Below are 17,862 nucleotides of genomic sequence, written 5' to 3'. Positions count from 1 at the left end.
ACAAACCTGTATTTCTAGTGCTGGGAATCTCCATATTGTATATAGATGAGGCTCTTCTTAATGCTGCCAGGGCTCTATCTATAGGGAGTGCAGAGACATTAGTGTATGATGATCTTGTGATAGTCGCTTGGCTGTTCATGTGAGAACAAAGAAAATTAAAAAAAAGTTATGACTGATGTTGGTCAATGGGAAAAAAAAAACAAAACACAAAAATGATTCTGTTTTTAAGGCACAAATTAGCCCTAGTGCTAAACTGTGTAGAAATTTGATCTGCTTCTCCTGAGAGCTAGCATTACACAAGAAGCAGTTACTGCCCCCTGCTGGCCTGTAGTATTTACTGTGGTGCAGAAGTTCTTTATGAATCATATGCAGTATATAGTTATTTTTTTGCTATTTTATAAGAGGAATCAGCCTCTGTTTGTCTATCATATTTGGTTTGTGATATTGCATTTTTCAGTTTTCACAAAACTAGATGATATATCCATCACTTATCTTGGTTTCTGTCCTATACACATATGGTATTGACGCGCCCAGGGGATGGGGACGACTCGGTACCCGGGTCTTTACCTGGTTTTGGGGGTGTCGCGGTGGTCGGCTCCCGGGCCCGTACCCTGGGGTCACTCTTAAAAAAGGGGATTGGAACTTGGATAGAAAATAAAAATAAAGTAAATAGTTCGTGACGCCACCTGTGGTACCTGGTAATGATTACCAGCGCTGCTGAAGACCTCCGGGGGGTGATGGGATGGCAGCTGAGGTGTTTCTGCTCCCCACAGGTGGAGCGGGCCCCCGAGGCAGGGATGGTGTGAAGGGATGCAGGAGAGAGGGGACCCAGCCGGGTTAGAGGAAGAACAGACACACACACCGGGGCTAGTTTCAGTACCTTTACTGCAGATGGTAGGCAGGTGTGGTCCGGGGCACTTGTAGGTGGTGTGCACTTCTGGTCTTGCTCCCCAGTGAGCGGGTGTAAGGCCTCCTTTCTGTATCTTCCTGTCTCTCTCCCTGGAGCTTCTGACCTGCCTGGAACAGGGTCTAGCATCCTTGATGTTTCTCTCACCCGTATGCTTGGCGGCGAGGGCTTTCCTCTGGTTACCACTCTCCCTGGACGCTGGGGCCTTCGTGGTACCTAGTCCTCTGAATATGCGGTATTCACAGGTGGACTGAGGGATATGAAATCCTCCTCAGTATGCCGGATTCCCTACTGGGTATGGAGGTCCCAATAGGCTCGGGCCCGGTGCCCGGCTTGCATCAGGGGACGAACCCTCTGTGGTTCCTCTGTCCCTGATGGCTCTTCTCCGCTCTTTGTCTTCTGGCCCACTCTAGGCTCTCACTGGCCAGACTAGCCCGCAGCTTGGGCCCAGCCTGGGTTTCAGCCACAAAGACTTCAGCTTGTCTGGTGCTGCAGCATCTTGTCAGACTCACTGCTTCCCACTGACTGACTTCCTGAACTCCACCCCCCAGTATATATATATACCTGACAGGGCTCCATCTAGTGGACTTGGGTGGAGGTGTCTGCATGTATTGAGGCCACTGGGGAGAATCCGTCTGTGCAACACCCAGGAGTTCTGTGACAGCGTGTAGCCGCAGGGCGTCACAGTATCACCTGTAGTAACTACTCGTATACTGACATTTATATGTTAGCTATTTAGATCACAGTGAATGACATAAAATATTACAAAAGGTAAACAGTCATTTACAAGTACTCCAAATTAGTTATATTTTTAAGTTAAAAACAAAACCAAAAGAAACAAAGCGGAGCGCAAAATACTAATAAGAGATTAATGTCAGGAAGTGGCTAACTGCTAGTGAGAACAGATACATCATCTAATAATTCAGTATCCGATACCTCAGAAATTTCAGCAACAAAGAAGTATTAATTCCCTTCATAACTCCCAGTGTAGTAATCTCCCATGTCATAGGAATCATCCTCCGCTGCGATGATGTCGTGATACAGGAACTGGTCATGGATTTTCCTATAAGACTTGTTGCTACATTCCCTCCTTGTCTGCAGTGAAATCATGTGCTGTAAATAATTGAGATGATTTTTCAGTTGTAGAAATTTCTGACACAAATCTGCCGTCATCTGTGTTAGAAGAATATTATTAGATAAATTTGTTGTGCGCACTTATCCCCAGAGATAGAATTACATGCTGCACAATAACCAGGGACTGTGAAAAAGGAGCAATCAGCTCACCGGTCCAGGAGCACTGCAAAATACTCCAGTAATTGCAACAGTCCAAACCATAGCCAGCAATCACATCTTCTTAAAAGAATTGCTTTATTTATAAAATACACAAAAAAAAAGTTGAACATAACAGCAAAAAAATGTAAAAAGACAGAAAAGAAATATCCGCTGCGCTCCCAGGCAATATTTTTCAGATCTACTTGGTCCTTTGTCAAGCCTGACTAAACACAGAACAGCAACAGAGGATATGCACCGCTGACTTAATTAAAACCATGTTCAGGTGAATTCAAGAATAGCATGAAACTAAGTAAATACTGATACAGAAAAAAATGTGTTGAATATTCATAAATAAAAAAAACATACATACAGTACAGACCAAAAGTTTTGCATTCTCTTGATGAGCTTCAAGAGTGTGCAAATCAGTCATCAAAGCAAAAGGTGGCTACTTTGAAGAACCTAGAATATAAGACATATTTTCAGTTGTTTCACACTTTTTTGTTAAGTATATAATTCCACATGTGGTAATTCATAGTTTTGATGCCTTCAGTGCGAATGTACAATTTTCATAGTCATGAAAATACAGAAAAATCTTTAAATGAGAAGGTGTGTCCAAACTTTTGGTCTGTACTGTATATCATTAGACACCAAAAAATGTAGATAACATATTGGTTAATAGTGAAGAATCAAATCTGATCTTTTATTTAAAGAAGTTGTCCACTCCGTTTTACAATTGCCCCAATGTATTAACTCTGTGATTATAAGGCGTTTTATAATTATCTTTGGTAGTCTTTATTTCCTGTGAGCGGGGCTATCCTTGGCCGTTCCCAGGCATCACGTGACCCCCAGCTGCAGCGTCCTCTGATGTCACGCCTCACTTGACGTGACATCAGTGACGGCGGTCCCCATGGTGGCTGCTGGGTTGTGGGCCGGGTTACCCGTCACTGTGAGCGGCCAAGGATATCGCCACTCATAGGCATTAAAGACTACCAAAGGTAATGACAAAAAAGTCTTATAATCACAGAGTTAATACATTGGGGGAATCGTAAAAAGTAGTGGACAACTCCTTTTAACCCCTTAACAACATTAGACGTACTAATACGCGTCTGTGCCCTGGGACTTAAGAGCCAGACCCGTATTAGTACGTCACCGCGATTGCGCGCGCACACAGGCTGTACGGGCGCGATCGCCGCTGGGTGTCAGCTGATTGTCACAGCTGACACCCGGTACTATGTGCAGGGAGCGGTCCTGCACCGCTCCCAGCACATTAACCCCCGTAATGCTGCGATCGAAGTCGATCACAGCATTGCGGTGGCAAGGGGAGGTGATCGCAGATACTCACCTCCTCTTCCGGCCTCCAGCGCTGTCTGCCGTGGCTTCCAGGATGTTGCCATGATGACCCGATGTCGTCATGACAACATCCGGGTCACCAGACAACAGGAAGATTGTTTGGACATGCACAGTGCATCTCCAAACTATGTTCTCCCTGTCCAGCGCTGACAGCCTGCATGGCACAGGGATGGTGCTGCATTCCTGTGCCATGCAGGCGATCAGAATAAAAAAAGTGAAAGTCCCAGAGTGGGACAGAGTAAAAAAATGTAAAAACACCAAAAAATAAATAAAAAAAATAATCCACCAAAAATAAAAATATAATGTACCCATCAATAAATATTATTATAAAAAAAAACAATAAAACTACACATATTAGGTATCGCCGCGTCCGGAACAACCTGACCTATAAAACTGTCCCACTAGTTAACCACTTCAGTGAACACGGTAAAAAAAAAAAAAAAAAAAACGAAGCAAAAAACAATGCTTTATCATCATACCGCCAAACAAAAAATGGAATAACACGTGATCAAAAAGACGAATCTAAATAAAAATGGTACCGCTGAAAAAGTCATCTCATCCCGCAAAAAACAAGCCGCCATATAGCTCCATCAGTTGAAAAATAAAAAAGTTATAGCTCTCAGAATAAAGCTATGCTAAAAAATATTTTTTTCTGTAAAATAGCTTTTATTATGTAAAAGTGCAAAACATAGAAAAACGATATAAATGTGGTACCGCTGTAAATGTACTGACCCGAAGAATAAAGCTGCCTTATCAATTTTACCACACGCAGAAGAGAATAAAAAAAAAAAAAAAAAACCAATTCCTGAATTGTTGGTTTTTGTTTATTCTACCTCCCAAAAATCGGAATAGAAAGCGATCAAAAAATGTCACGTGCCTGAAAATGGCACCAATAACAACGTCAACTCATCCCGCACAAAACGAGCCGTCACATGACTGTCTGCCAAAATCTGGAAAAATTATAGCTCTCAAAATTTGTGATGCAAAAACTAGATATTACAAAAAATGCGTCTTTTAGTGTGTGACAGCTGTCAGTCATAAAAACCATATGATTCTGGTATCACTGGAATCTCACCGACACAAAGAATAAAGTCGTCTAATCACTTATACCGCACGAGGAACGGCGTAAAAAATAAACTCTCGGGTTACGGTTGGGCTAGGGTTAGGGCTAGGGTTAGGGCTGGGTTTGGGGTTAGGGTTGGGGTTAGGGTTGTGATGGGGTTGGGATTTTTTTCAAAAGTAAGAAAAAAAGATGACGATATGGCGACTAGTGTTGAGCGCAAGTGCTTGCTACTTGAGTTTGCATCCGGTGCTCTGGTATGCATTGAGTATCGTGGGTATTTGAGTGACATGCTCGAGTCTCCGCCCCATATGCTTCGCGGCCAAAAAACTTTGCGGGGATTGACTGCCATGCACGAGCGATCCCCGCATGTTTTTTTTGGGGTGTCTAATAACCGTGAAACATGCGGGGCAGGGACTCGAGCATGTCACTCGAGCACACGCAGTACATGGTGCATACCTGAGTACCCGATGCAAACTCAAGTAGCGAGCACTTGCGCTCAAGACTAATGACAACTTATTCAATATGATGACCTAATGTTATCAAATTCTGTGTCGTACCTCTGGGTTCAAAATGTTCACTATACACCTTGATAAAATCCTTGAGGGGTATAGTTTCCAAAATGAGGTCACTTGTGGGGGAGCTCCACTGTTTAGGCACATCAGGGGCTCTCCAAACGCGACATGGTGTCCGCTAACAAATTGAATGGAAAATCGGCTCAAATTGTTAGCGGACTCCATGCTGCGTTTGGAGAGCCCCTGCGTGCCTATACATTGGAGCTCCCCCACAAGTGACCCCATTTTGGAAACTAGACCCCTCAAGGCACCTATCTAGATGCATAGTGAGCACTTGGAACCCCCAGGTGCTTCACAAATTGATTCGTAAAAATGAAAAAGTGAAAAAAAAAACAACACTTTTTCATTTTTCGAATCAATTTGTGAAGCACCTGGGGGTTCCAAGTGCTCACTATGCATCTAGATAGGTGCCTTGGGGGGTCTAGTTTCCAAAATGGGGTCACTTGTGGGGAAGCTCCAATGTTTGGGCACACAGGGGCTCTCCAAACGCAACATGGTGTCCACTAACAATTTGAGCCGTTCAATTTGTTAGCGGACACCATGTTGCATTTGGAGAGTCCCTGTGTGCCCAAACATTGGTGCTCCCCCACAAGTGACCCCATTTTGGAAACTAGACCCCCAATGCACCTATCTAGATGCATAGTGAGCACTTGGAACCCCCAGGTGCTTCACAAATTGATTCGTAAAAATGAAAAAGTGAAAAAAAAAAAACACTTTTTCATTTTTCGAATCAATTTGTGAAGCACCTGGGGGTTCCAAGTGCTCACTATGCATCTAGATAGGTGCCTTGGGGGTTCTAGTTTCCAAAATGGGGTCACTTGTGGGGGATCTCCAATGTTTAGCCACATCAGGGGCTCTCGAAACGCAACATGGCGTCCGCTAATTATTCAAGCAAATTTTACAATCAAAGTCAAATGGCGCTCCTTCCCTTCCGAGCCCTGCCGTGCGCCCAAACAGTGTTTTTTCCCCACATATGGGGTATCTGTGTGCCCAGGGGAAATTGCACAACAAATTTTGGGGTCCATTTTTTCTTGTTACCCCTGTAAAAATAAAAAAAATTGGGTCTAAAGTAACATTTTTGTGAAAAAAGTTAAATGTTCATTTTTTTCTTCCACATTCCAAAAATTCCTGTGAAGCACCTGAAGGGTTAATAAAGTTCTTGAATGTGGTTTTGAGCACCTTGAGGGGTGCAGTTTTTAGAATAGTGTCACTTTTGGGTATTTTCTGTCATAAAGACCTCTCAAAGTGACTTCAAATGTGATGTGGTCCCTAAAAAAATGGTTTTGTAAATTTTGTTGGAAAAATGAGAAATCACTGGTCAAATTTTAACCCTTATAACTCCCTAACAAAAAAAAATTTTGGTTCCAAAATTGTGCTGTTGTAAAGTAGACATGTGGGAAATGTTATTTATTAACTATTTTGTGTGACATATCTCTCTGATTTAATGGCATAAAAATTCAAAGTTTAAAAATTCCAAAATTTTCAAAATTTTCGCCAAATTTCCGTTTTTTTCACAAATAAATGCAAGTGATATCGAAGAAATTTTACCACAATCATGTCACAAAAAAACATTCTCAGAATCAGGGGATCCGTTGAAGTGTTCCAGAGTAATTACCTCATAAAATGACAGTGGTCAGAATTGTAAAAATTGGCCTGGTCATTAACGTGCAAACCACCCTCGGGGATTAAGGGGTTAAACCCATGTGGTGAGAAGTATTGAGCATAAGGATTCAATACGTCTCCCTGTTCGACAGTGCTCTCCTATAGTCTCCTCCTCGAGTGGATCTGTTAACCCTTTCAAGGGCACAAAAAGAAAAATGGGTAAGATCAACTGAGTAAATATGATTGAAATGTTTGGAAACATTTGATTTCGGCGGGTTGCAAATGATCCTCCCACGTGACGGCACTTCCGGGGTCAGTGGAGCTCCAATCAGCTCCTTCACCTGGCGTGCGGTGGCATGTGCACACTCCTGACGTCACGGCAGCGCGATGAGGAGCCCTCATCACGCTGCCGACATCAGTGCAGGAGAACATGAGGGGGGTGAAGAACAGTATGGAGAGCATGAGGGACAGTGAAGAACAGTATGAGCACATCAGTCGCAAGCAGGAAGAACTGCCTCGGCCAAGTGGCAACAGGCTGTGCTGAAGCTAATACAGTGGGTACAGAAAGTATTCAGACCCCTTTACATTTTTCACTCTTTGTTTCATTGCAGCCATTTGGTAAATTCTGAAAAGTTCATTTTTTTCTCTTTAAAATACGCTCTGCACCCCATCTTGGCTGAAGAAAACAGAAATGTAGAAATTTTTGAAAATGTATTAAAAAAGAAAAACTGAAATATCACATGGTCATAAGTATTCAGACCCTTTGCTCAGTATTGAGTAGAAGCACCCGTTTGAGCTAGTACAGCCATGAGTTGTCTTGGGAATGATGCAACAAGTTTTTCGCACCTGGATTTGGGAATCCTCTGCCATTCTTCCATGCAGATCCTCTCCAGTTCCATCAGGTTGGATGGTGAACTTTAGTGGACAGCCATTTTCAGGTCTCTCCAGAGATGCTCAATTGGCTGGGCCAGTCAAGAATGGTCACAGAGTTGTTCTGAAGCCACCCCTTTGTTATTTTAGCTGTGTGCTTAGCGTCATTGTCTTGTTGGAAGGTGAACCTTCGGCCAAGTCTGAGGTCCAGAGCACTTTGGAAGAGGTTTTCATCCAGGATATCTCTGTACTTGGCCGCATTCATGTTTCCTTCAATTGCAACCAGTCGTCCTGTCTCTGCAGCTAAAAAATAACTTGTATTGGGCAGGTGATGAGTAGTGCCTGGTTTTCTACACACATACCGCTTAGAATTATCACCAGAAAGTTCTGTCTTTGACTCATCAGACCAGAGAATCTTATTTTCCCCTTCTCCCATGACAGCACCACCTGAGAGAGGGTATCCGCCCACCAAGGACAGGAACCTACTGAATAAAAAGGCGGTTCCTCTCTTCCGCATCAGTTTTTGGTTCTTGTCCTTGATGGGAGCCTTGCTAGGTGGTACTTCGCATACCTGGTCATGGGGTCTGGACCGTGGATCCCGGGATCGGTGCGGCCTGGAGGCCGTGAAGAAGCAGCAGATGGCCCTCTGTTCTCAGCCCCATCTGGCTGCTGCCCGGGTCTGCGGGCGGGGGGGGCTGCCTTCCTGGGTCCTCTCCACGTGCGCCGGGTCCTGCGGCCGGGTCTGCGCTCACATGGTGAACGTGACTGAGCGCGCCGGTCGGCAGGTCTTCCGGGTCAGTGCACGTGGGGGTCGCGTCGCACCCTATGACGTAGCGCGCCGTAAGTCCAGGCTGCGCATGCGCGGGGTTGTGACGCGCCCTATTACGGAGCGCGCCGGAAGCCGGGTCAAAGCATGCGCGGGTTACGATGCCGGTCATCCCCGCTGCAAGCGCGCCGGGTGCCGCTGGGCTGCGCAGGGGAGGTAAAGCCTGCGGTGTAGCGCGCTAGCTGGCCTAGTAATTCAAAAAAGAAAAAAAAAAGGGAGAGAAGAAAGAGCACACTGCCGGAAGGGGAGGAGCCGAAGGAGGTGGAGTCCTTATGCTTATAAGGATGGGAAGCTGTCAGAATCGCAGTGTCTGCATTCCCATCACAATGAGTGAGGAGCCGCAGTCACCGGGGCAGCAGCTGTCACCGCCATAGGAGGAACAGCACCAGCCACAGCCGCCAAGGCAGCGTAGACAGTTCAAGCAACCGGAACGTCGAGAGTCTTCCCATCATCAAAGCCACAGCAGTGGGAGTCGTACGAGTGTCGGCAGAACCGGTCAGAAGAAACCTCATCCATCCACCTCCGCCAGAGGGGAGCCTTCGTGTGAACGGCAACCACCGCCTCCGGTACCCTAGTCTGAACAGCAGTGTGGTGAGTGATCTTCGTGAAAGTTCACCTTAAATAATATGCGCTTCTCTGTTTTTCTCTCTCTTTCTCTCCGTTCAATTCTTTCTGGTTGTTAGGAACCAAAAAAGTGCAGTTCCAAGAATAGGAACAAGGCGTGTGCAGTGTGTAAAATTAGCCTTCCCACCTCCTACTCTAAAAAACTGTGCTTGGAGTGTATCCAGAGACCATAGCAGAGGAGTCCCCCAGTTTTTCTATGGAGTTAAGGAATTTGATCCAAACAGAGGTCAGGGATTCCTTAAAAGGTTTAACCTCGCGTAAAAAAAGGAAGCAGAAACAGGTTTCCTCGGACTCAGAGGAATCAGTGGACTCCCGTTTTACAAGAGAAATCCCCTCTGATCTCTCCTCATCATCGTCATCGGAGTCTTCGGATGATGATGGTGGGGGTAGACCTTGTTTTTCGGTGGATAATACTGAGAGACTGGTTAGGGCCATTAGAGTGACTATGGGTATTACTGATACCAAGACCCTCAGAACAGTTCAGGATGTCATGTTCGGGGGCTTGGACCAGAAGAGGAGACGCAGTTTCCCGGTTAATGAAAGAATCAAAGCTGTTATAGATAGAGAATGGAAAAAAACAGAAAGGAAGGGCCAGCTGCCTTCCTCATCTAAGCGGAGATACCCTTTTGAAGAAGAGGATGTAAACCCCTAAGATTGATGTGGCCATCGCAAAGTCCTCAAAAAAATCTACACTGCCCTTTGAGGATTTGGGGACCTTAAAAGACCCCCTTGATAAAAAGGCGGAGTCTTTTCTTAAACAGGCCTGGGAGTCGTCAGCAGGGGCTCTTAAACCGGCAGTGGCAGCCACTTGCACCGCCAGGTCTATGATCATCTGGCTTCAACAGTTGGAAGACCAGATTAAGGGGAATGTCTCGAGGGAGAAAATTCTATCGGACCTTCCTCTTGTGCAGGGGGCGGCTGCATTCCTGGGAGATGCATCGGCAGATTCAGTTAGGCTGGCTGCCAGGTCTGCAAATCTCGCTAATGCAGCCCGTAGGGCATTATGGCTCAAGAGCTGGCCAGGGGATGTGCAGTCGAAGTCTAAGCTGTGCTCAATCCCTTGTGAAGGGGACTTTCTTTTCGGCAAGGGCCTAGATGATATTCTGGATAAGGCCGCAGATAAGAAACATGGGTTTCCCACTGTGTCTATTCCCCCGATTTAAAAACTCCTTTCGGAAGAGGAAATATAGTCGCAGCAAAGCTCCCAGAGACCAAGGTAACTGCAGAGACAGGAAGCCTTATAACAGAGGCTTCATGTTCAGGGGTCCATCCTCCGAGAATAAGAAAGCCCCTAAGTGACAGTCCTCCCCAGGTGGGAGGAAGGTTGTCCCACTTCCTACCCGCCTGGGAAAAAATTTCGTCCAGTACTTGGATTTTAGGGATAAGCAGGAGGGGTCTAAAGTTGGAGTTCAAGAACATGCCCAGGAACACCGTCAGAATTTCAGCCCCCAGAGGCCTAACGGAGCAGATAGCCCTGCAGAAGGAAGTTCTCTCTCTAGTTATGAAGGGGGTTCTAGTAGAAACACCTATACCTGAGCAGGGAAGGGGTTTTATTCAACTCTTCCTAATAAAAAAGCCGGATTGCTCCTTCAGAACCATTGCCAACTTAAGGAAGCTGAACGACCATTTGATCTACAGGCCATTCAAGATGGAATCCATAAAGTCGGCCATAAGGATGTTGTTTCCGGACTGTTATATGTGCATCCTTGATCTGAAGGACGCTTATTACCACGTCCCAATCTTTGCAGCACACCAACAGTTTCTGAGGGTAGCTGTACGGTTCGGCAAGCACATAAGGCATTTTCAGTTTGCAGCTCTTCTCTTTGACATCTCCATGGCTCCAAGGGTTTTCACAAAAATTATCCTGGAGATCACAGTGCATTTAAGGGAAAAGGATATCCTGGTCATCCCTTATCTGGACGATTTCTTAGTGGTGGGCAGATCAAGACAACTCTGCGCACTGGCACTGGAGGAAGTCATGGCCAGTCTAAGGAGCCTGGGTTGGATGCTAAATTTAGAGAAATCAAGACTGGAACCAAGGAAGATTCAATCTTTCCTGGGTCTCATTTTGAACTCAGAAAATCAAACCTGTCTTCTGCCAGAGGACAAGAAACTGAAGATCAGGTCCCTAATATCACGAGTTATCAGCAATCCAACCATGACCTTGAGGAGTGCAATGTCTCTATTAGGTACAATGACATCTTGTATGCCAGCGGTTCAGTGGGCCCAGTTCCATTCAAGATGTCTTCAGCAGGAGATCCTGACAGCAGACAGGCAGCTCAGAGGTTGCCTGAGTGGAAGGATATCCCTTCCAGATACAGTAATCAGCTCACTGGAATGCTGAAGAACTCTGGTAAATCTATCTTTGGGGATTCCTTGGTCCTCCCAAGTGTCGGATACAATTACGACAGACGCAAGCTCAGAAGGCTGGGGTGCTCACCTAAGAGGTCATTCAGTACAAGTCCTCTGGTCGGACAGCGAGACAGGTCTCTCCTCCAACACGAGGGAGCTGTGGGCAGCCAGAAATGCATTAGTAAAGTTCTGTTCCTTTTTCCAGGGTCACCACATCCGGATAATGTCGGACAACCGAACGACAGTCGCCTTCATCAATCATCAGGGGGGTACCAGATCTCTTCCTCTGATGTTGGTAGCGGATCAGATCTTTCATTTTGCCGAGAGTCATCTGTTCACGCTCTCGGCACTGCATATAAAAGGGGAAGAGAACATAAAAGCCGATTTCCTAAGTCGTCATACCTTGAAACAGGGAGAATGGGAGTTGAATCCAGCAGTATTTCAGCAGATTTTTGGCCGATGGGGACAACCTCAGATAGATCTGTTTGCAAACAGGCATAATCGGAAGACCAAGGTCTTTTGCTCCCTGAATCCAAAAAAGAGACCGTTCGCGGTAGACGCACTGCAGATTCCTTGGGATTTTACCCTGGCCTATGCCTTTCCCCATCTAATGCTGATCCCTTCCATCCTAAGAAAGATACGAGAAGAACAGGCGAGGGTTATATTGATCGCCCCGTTCTGGCCCAAGAGACCATGGTTCACTTGGATGAAGAGAATGTCCCAAGTGGATCCATGGGTTCTTCCGGACACCCCAGATCTCCTCAGGCAGGGCCCAGTCTTCCATCCCCAAAGATCGGGCTTGCATTTGACGGCCTGGATTTTGAAAGGTCACTACTAATGCAGGAGGGGTTCTCTCCAGGTCTAGTTACCACTCTACTGGCGAGCAGAAAGCCGGTGACGACTAGGATCTATGGTAGAACCCGGGCTAAATTTCTGTCTACCTCGGGCCAGTCTGCCAAAGGGAGGGTTCCTGTTGGGGCCATATTGGAATTCCTCCAGAAGGGGTTGAGCATGGGATTAGCCACCAGTACCCTTAAGGTACAAGTATCAGCTCTGGGGGCACTGTATAATTACGACTTGGCGGCGAATAGGTGTATCACCAGATTCATTAGAGCTTGTGGTAGATCCAGACCTATTCCTACTCCAAGGATGACTCCTTGGAACCTTGAGTTGGTTCTAGAAGCACTAACCAAACCTCCCTTTGAGCCCTTGGATAAAGTCTCGGAAAAAATCCTAACTTTGAAAACAGCCATACTGGTAGCTCTAACATCGGCTCGTAGAATTAGTGATTTACACGCACTGTCAGTTAACCATCCGTTCACGCAGGTGTGTGCGGATAGAGTAGTCTTAAGACTAGATCCGGCCTATCTTCCGACGGTAGCCTCCAAATTCCATAGGACGCAGGTAATCACTCTCCCTTCCTTCTATCCTAACGCTAGAGATTCTGAAGAACATAAACTTCACACCTTAGATGTTAAGAGGGTATTGGTCCAGTATTTGGAGGTAACGAAGGCCTGGAGGAAAAGTGACGCCTTATTCATCTCCTTTCAGGGGCCTAGGAAAGGGCTTAAGGTTACAAGGGGGACCATAGCTAGGTGGGTCAGGAATACCATTTGCTTAGCATACTCTTCTAGCAATCTGCCAGTTCCAGAAAACCTGAAGGCCCACTCCACCAGGGCCGTAGCTGCTTCCTGGGCTGAGAAGGTGGATGTGCCCATCGACATCATATGTAAGGCGGCAACTTGGACATCCCCCGCTACCTTTTACAAGCATTACCGGCTTGACCTTTCCTCTTCTACTGATCTATCCTTTGGAAGGAAGGTGTTCCAAGCGGTGATCCCTCCCTCTGTTGTCTGATCTCTATAAATCTCTCAGGTGGTGCTGTCATGGGAGAAGGGGAAAAGATCCTAGTTACTTACCGGTAACGGGATTTTACAGAGCCTATGACAGCACCCTATTAATTCCCTCCCCTTTATCACTTTGGTGTGCACTTTTTAGGGTGTTTTCTTACAAATGTTAGGTGGCAGTTATGTGTTAACCTATTTTTCGGAGGCCCTCTCATGCTCTGAAACAAAACTGATGCGGAAGAGAGGTACCGCCTTTTTATTCAGTAGGTTCCTGTCCTTGGTGGGCGGATACCCTCTCTCAGGTGGTGCTGTCATGCACTCTGTAAAATCCCGTTACCGGTAAGTAACTAGGATCTTTCTCATAGTCTGAGAGTCCTTCATGTGTTTTGAGCAAACTTTATGCGGGCTTTTATATGTCTTGCACTGAGGAGAGGCTTCTGTCGGGCCACTCTGCCATAAAGGCCCGACTGGTGGAGGGCTGCAGTGATAGTTGACTGTGTGAAACTTTCTCCCATCTCCCTACTGCATCTCTGGAGCTCAGCGACAGTGATCTTGGGGTTCTTCTTGAGTAATGCAGAAATTCTTTTGTAACCTTGATCAGATCTGTGCCTTGCCACAATTCTGTCTATGTGCTTCTTGGGCAGTTCCTTTGAGGTCATGATTCTCATTTGGTCTGACATGCACTGTGAGCTGTGAGGTCTTATATAGACAGGTGTGTGCCTTTCCAAATCAAGTCCTATCAGTTCAATTAAACATAGCTGGACTCCAATGAAGGCGTAGAACCATCTCAAGGAGGATCACAAGGAAATGGACAGCATGTGACTTAATTATGAGTGTCTGAATACTTAAGACCTTGTGATATTTCAGTTTTACTTTTACAATAAATTTGCAAAAATTTCTACATTTCTGTTTTTTTCAGTCAAGATGGGGTGCAGAGCAGGGCCGGCTCCAGGTTTTTGTGGGCCCTGGGCGAAAGAATCTCAGTGGGCCCCTTTAACACATACCACGATTCGTGATGCACGGATATGGCAGAGAAATATAGATATAATACAGTGCCAAAGATTTCACTTCTTACATTACATGAGCGATATCTATTGTAAATTCCACAATAGCTCAGAAACCGGCGACTCGCTCCATACAGAATACTGGCCCCCCCATATAACACTCCATAAAGGATACTGGCCCCCCATATAACACTCCATAAAGGATACTGGCCCCCCATATAACACTCCATGCAGAATACTGGCCCCCATATAACACTCCATGCAGAATACTGGCCCCCATATAACGGTCCATGCAGGCTGTCCCCCCCCCCGTATAATGCCCCATGTAGGATGTCACCCCCCCTTATAATGCCCCATGCAGGAAGTCACCCCCCCGCCTTACAATGCCCCATACAGGATGTCACACACCCCCCTCCCTTATAATGCCCCATGCAGGATGTCACCGCCCCATGCAGGATGTCACACACCCCCACCTCACCCCCCATATAATGCCCCATGCAGGATGTCACACACCCCCATCATATAATGCCCCATGCCTCCATACAATAAAAAAAAAAAAAAATCAAATACTCACCTCACTTCTCACCTGCTGCCGCTGCTCCGGACTCCAGCGTCTTCCCGATCTGCGCTGTGACGGCTCAGGAGAGAGCGCGGTGTACAGACGTCACCGCGCTCTCTGACCTGAAACGTCAGTCAGAGGACGCAGAAGTGACCGGAGCTGCTGTGGAGGCACGGAAAGAGGTAAGTATTGCGCCGGGGCCCTGAGCAAGCAGGGGGGAGGGAGCTGACACCGCTCTCCTCCGCTCACGGATCCCATAGTGTGGCGGGGTGCCCGACGGTGAGTGGGCCCCCCCACCTGCTCAGGGCCCCGGCATTTGCCCGGGTGCGGGTGTGCAGGGGTTTCTTTAATGAGAAAAAAAATGAGCTTTTTAGAATTTACCAAATGGCTGCAATGAAACAAAAAGTGAAAAATTTAAAGGGGTCTAAATACTTTCCGGACCCACTGTGTGCTTAGTTGACAAACCAGACAACACTGAAGAGTTGTGGACAGCTCTGAAAGAGCAGGCAGATCTGTGTCTGACACCGCTGAGCTGAACCTATAGCCAGGCATGGTCGTGTGTGACAATGGCCGGAACCTGGTGGTGGCACTGAGGCGAGGCGAGCTCACACACGTACCATGCCTGGCCTAGTGGTTTCTCAAAACCTACCCTGATCTGTCGGATCTGCATGTCAAAGTACGCCGCCTTTGTGCCCATTTTAGAAAGTCAGCTACAGCTTACGCCGCTCTTGCCATGCTTCAGCAACATTTGCAGCTTCCGGCTCACCGTCTGGTGTGTGATGTCCCCACGCCTTGGAACTCAACAATGCAGATATTGGGGTGGATTTTTGAGCAGAAGAGGGCAGTTGTTGACTACCTGCATCAACAAGGCCGTCGGTATTCGTGTCAGACTCCACACATAAAACCTCAGGAGTGGGCATGGATGTCAGGCATCTGTACCATCCTCCAAAACTTTGAGGACTCCACCAAGATGGTGAGCGTTGATGATGCCATAATTAACGTCACCATCCCGCTACTCTGTCTTCTGAAACTCTCTCTGCTCTCAATTGAAGAGGATGCATTGCACGCTGAGATGGAGCAAGGAACCATACACACAGCCCAACCTCATCTCATTCCAATGTGGATTGGGTGACAATGAGGAAGAGGAGGAGGAGGAGGAAGAACAGGAGCTAGTTTCCTTCGCTATAGACGGTACTACCTGCACAACTGCCATACTCTCTGTTCAGCGTGGATGGCCTGAGGACAGAGAGGAGGAGGATGTGGAGGAGAGCATGGTCAGTTGTCCTCTTGGTGAGGGCATGGAAGTCTTGCCTATTTGCAGTCTGGCACACATGGCTGAGTTTATGTTATGCTGCCTTTCCCATGACCCTCGCGTTGTCCAAATTTTGAGTGATGATCATTACTGGTTGGCTTTATGTCTCTTATTCCTTTGAAGGACAGGCCTAATAAAATGAGGCAGTATGAGAAAGCCCTTGTTGCGGAATTAGTGAAAAAATTCCCATCCGGAAAAGCTGGCGGCAGAGGTCACAATTCGTTGGATAACCAAGGAGTACAGGCGAGAGCCACAAATGCAATCCAGCAGAGGCAGGGGAACACTGTCAAAGTTCTGGGACAGTTTTCTTAGTCCCTTCCATCGCACAAGCCCTGAGGCACGGGGTACTCTCACAAGGAGTGCAAAGTTTTGGAAGATGGTGAGGGAGTAACTTACCGACCGTACCAACATCCTCCGTGATTCCTCTGTGCCTTATAATTATTGGGTATCCAAGCTGGACACGTGGCATGAACTGGCTCTCTACGCCTTGGAGGTCCTGCCCTGCCCTGCCACTAGCGTTTTGTCAGAGAGGTATTTTAGTGTCGCCGGTGGAATTATAACCGATCGGCACATTCGCCTGTCAACTGAAAATGCTGACTCTTATAAAAATGAACAATGGCTTGATTGGGCCAGACTTATCAACACCACCGAATGATAGCAGCGTAACATAAACTCAAATACAGTGTCTTTTTTTTGGGGAGGTCTAACTCTATTCCCACGCACCTCTGTCTTCACACCCAGACATGGGTATACGCTTCCTGATTTTGTTTAATTGCTCTTGTCCTCCTCTTTCTCCGCATCCTCATCCTCCACCACCATATCACCACCATATGTACCATATCAACATATATTACAGCAATGCAATAAGACAGTAATACAGTGTAGAAAAAAAGTATTTAGTCAGCCATCAATTGTGCAAGTTCTCCCACTTAAAAAGAAGAGAGAGGCCTGTAATTGACATCATAGATAGACCTCAACTATGAGAGACAAAATGAGAAAACAAATCCTGAAATTCACATTGTCTGATTTGGAAAGAAATTGTTTTCAAATTTTGGTGGAAAATAAGTATTTGGTCAATTACAAAAGTTCATCTCAATACTTTGTTATATATCCTTTGTTTGCAATGACAGAGGTCAAACGTTTTCTGTAAGTCTTCACAAGGTTGGCACACGCTGCTGCTGGTATGTTGGTCCATTCCTCCATGCAGATCTCCTCTAGAGCAGTGATGTTTTTGGGCTGTCGCTGGGCAACACGGACTTTCAACTCCCTCCAGAGGTATTCTATAGGGTTTAGATCTGGAGACTGGCTAGGCCACTCCAGGACCTTGAAATGCTTCTTACGAAGCCACTCCTTCATTGCCGTGGCAGTGTGCTTGGGATCATTGTCATGCTGAAAGACCCAGCCACGTTTCATCTTCAATGCCCTTGCTGATGGAAGGAGGTTTCCACTCAAAATCTCACGATACATGGCCCCATTTATTCTTTCATGTACACAGATCAGTCGTCCTGGTCACTTGGCAGAGAAACAGCCCCAAAGCATGATGTTGCCACCCCCATGCTTCACAGTAGGTATGGTGTTCATTGGATGCAACTCAGCATTCTTTGTCATCCAAACACGACGAGTTGTGTTTCTACCAAACAGTTCTACTTTGGTTTCATCTGACCATATGACATTCTCCCAATACTCTTCTGGATTATCCAAA

At 46.4% G+C, this 17,862-nt stretch overlaps 1 protein-coding gene across 1 annotated transcript in view; it reads left to right on the top strand.

Moving 5' to 3' along the window:
- LOC141271584 (C-type lectin domain family 2 member B-like) overlaps nucleotides 1-17,862 on the top strand; it is a 79,774-nt gene that overhangs the window by 25,554 nt on the left and 36,358 nt on the right. The window lies entirely within an intron of this gene.

This window comes from Phyllobates terribilis, unplaced genomic scaffold (assembly GCF_046119375.1).
Source record: "Phyllobates terribilis strain yellow unplaced genomic scaffold, ASM4611937v1 Scaffold_5__5_contigs__length_657084704, whole genome shotgun sequence".
Taxonomy (NCBI): Eukaryota; Metazoa; Chordata; class Amphibia; order Anura; family Dendrobatidae; genus Phyllobates; species Phyllobates terribilis.
The sequence above is the reverse complement of the archived record's forward strand: the minus strand, read 5'-3'. Positions and strand labels throughout refer to the sequence as shown.